This window comes from Leptinotarsa decemlineata, unplaced genomic scaffold (genome assembly GCF_025532065.1).
Source record: "Leptinotarsa decemlineata unplaced genomic scaffold, Ldec_3_MD MMD2_P_RNA_scaffold_2, whole genome shotgun sequence".
NCBI lineage: Eukaryota > Metazoa > Arthropoda > Insecta > Coleoptera > Chrysomelidae > Leptinotarsa > Leptinotarsa decemlineata.
The window spans coordinates 24569921-24572520 of record NW_027412529.1 but is presented as its reverse complement, the minus strand read 5'-3'; the positions used below and the strand labels follow the sequence as shown (position 1 = coordinate 24572520).

The following is a 2600-nucleotide window of genomic DNA, read 5'->3' as shown; positions in this document are numbered from 1 at the left end:
ATATTGGGAGCTTGTTGTACAGTTTTTTTGACATGATATGAGGTCCATTAGTCACCTTGGCTAACTTATGACTAGGAATTAAAATGTTATAGTTTTTTCTCAGGGTGAAGCCCGAAAGAAGACATGTATCATCTCTGTTCTAAAACTTGGAGCAATTTGATTTAACGTAGATTACGCAATTAAAAATATACATGCAAGTAACAGTTAATATATTCAACTTTGCAAATAGTGGTTTACAGAAATCGAGTTTTTTTTTTAAACAAATTGTTCTAATATTTTTTTTCTGGAAAATTAATAAGACACTGATTCTATTGCAGTTGCCAAAACAAATAATACAGTAATTGAGGGCAGAGTAAATATATGCATAATAGTAACTTTTAAGAATTTCAATAGACACAAAATTACGCAGATTCCATATAACGAAACAATGTGTCGCTAATTTCTTCAGTATGAAATCAACATGATGATTCCAATTGAGTTGGGAATCAATAAAAACTCCTAAAAATTTTTTATAGTTTACCTAATCTCAGACCTAACCAATACACTACAATCAGTTTCCTGAATTGTAAAGAAAATAGTGTTGGTTTTAAGATTATTTAGAATCAAGCCATTCTCAGAACAATAATTTTGCATGTTGAATACAGCATCATTTGCTCTTACTGACAATGTTTCACATTCCGAACCACTGACAGTAAAAGATGTGTCATCAGCAAATTGTATAGAGCACTGTGGATGATTAATTTTTGAAAGGTCATTAACAAATAAAATAAATAGTGTAGGCCCCAAAACACTACCTTCGGGCACACCTGTAACAACGTTTCGAAATTCAGAGAAAAATGACCCAGTCTGAAGCCTAACTTTAACAACCTGTGTACGACCAGTTGAATAGGTTTCAATCCATTTCAGACTTGGACCACGAACGCCCATGCCAAACAGTTCATCAAGAAGAAGACCATGATGACTGATATCAAACGCTCGTGTCAAGTCGAAAAGAACACTAAGTGATTTTTCATCGTTGTCGAAGTTTGGTAATACATGATTATGTAGAAAAAGGATGGCATCCTGGGTTGACAAGCCCACTTGAAACCCATATTGGTTGTCAGATACGATATTGTATTTATTTAAAAAGGACACAAGTTTTGATATGATTCTTCAAATATTTTCGAAAATGGAGATAGTAAAGCAATACCTCTGTAGTTCGACATTACATGCTTATCGCTTTTTTTATAGACTGGGACGACCATTGTTTGCTTAAGCCGGGAAGGAAAAATACCTTCAGAGGAAGATAAATTGATTAGATAAATCAGAGGTTCCATTATTTTCAAAGCAGCCTTCATTAAAACATTGCCTGGCAATTCATCAACCCCACTGGAATTTTTCGAACATGCGAATTTAATTATTTCCACGAGTTCAGTTTCATCTATTGAATAGAGGAAAAGACTCTCAGTTTTTACAGAACGATTTTCAATGCCACCAGGTGCAGTATTTTTTACTAATGACTCCACTGAATCGACAAAATAACTACTAAATGCTTGAGATATACCGGGACCATCGTCAACAAGTACACCATCGCCAATGTCTTAGATGAATCGTTTATAATAGTATTTTTCCTGATGATAGACCAGGCAGCTTCAGATTTATGTTGAGCCTTGAGGAATTGATTATTAAAGTATTGACTTTTTGAGAGCACAATTTTTTGTCTATGATTTTTTAAGAGTTGCTTATATTGACCCAATAAATGTACATTGGTTTGGCTCTTGTTCAAATTAAATATCTCTGAGTAATATACCTACTTCAACGATATCCTTAGTAATCCATGGTTTCTGTCTACTTGAATTTTGATTTTGTTTAATTTTTTGAAACTGTTTAGGAAAGGATATATCAAAAGCTTGAAGAAAAACATCATGAAAATGGGAAAATTTAGTATCGAAGTCAAATTCAGTGAAGTATAGAAAATTGCACTTTTCATCCGATAATAAATTTATGAAATGGAGGATATTATGATCATCAAAATTTCTCTTCAAAAAATAATGGTATATATCAGCGGCGACGAAATTTATAGGTAAGGTAATACTTGGTAATGGGGTCAAACCCGAAAACGGTCATATAAATAAAATCAAATATAGGTAATTAGACAAAAGTGTTTTTATTCATTTCATTAAAGTTTCAGTATTCCTACGAAATCTGCAATTGTTTGACACGCGTTAACTATTTTGGCGCGAAACTCTTTGAGAACCATTACGATCTTTGCAATGGTCCTAATGCTATTTTGTTAATTGGCTTGCCAATATTTTGGTATACTTAGAGAATAATTAGAGAATATATAGGTATATGACGATTACAAATAAATATCATAGAATCTACTTAATTTTAAGTAATTCACTGTTTTCCAATTCCTAACTCAAATGAAATATTATTTTCCTGTGTTTTCCGTTTTAGTTCGAATGGATGTTCCAAATTTGGTATATCGATTTGATGTGAATGTGTGTAGAAAGTAGCAAGTATTAGAATAAATATGATACTTCACGGAAGCTCATCAATTTTTTTTATCAAATAGACGTTACAGTTTGTTCAGGACTGTTGTATTAAATATTCATTAT

The 2600-nt window shown here is 32.2% G+C and overlaps 1 long non-coding RNA gene across 1 annotated transcript; it reads left to right on the top strand.

Annotated features, from left to right (window-relative positions):
* The first annotated feature begins 587 nt into the window (after window positions 1-587).
* Window positions 588-2085, top strand: LOC141487297 (uncharacterized). Its single transcript, XR_012468319.1, has 2 exons — window positions 588-1177; window positions 1231-2085. It is a non-coding gene; the product is annotated as an uncharacterized lncRNA (long non-coding RNA).
* The last annotated feature ends 515 nt before the right edge of the window (window positions 2086-2600 follow it).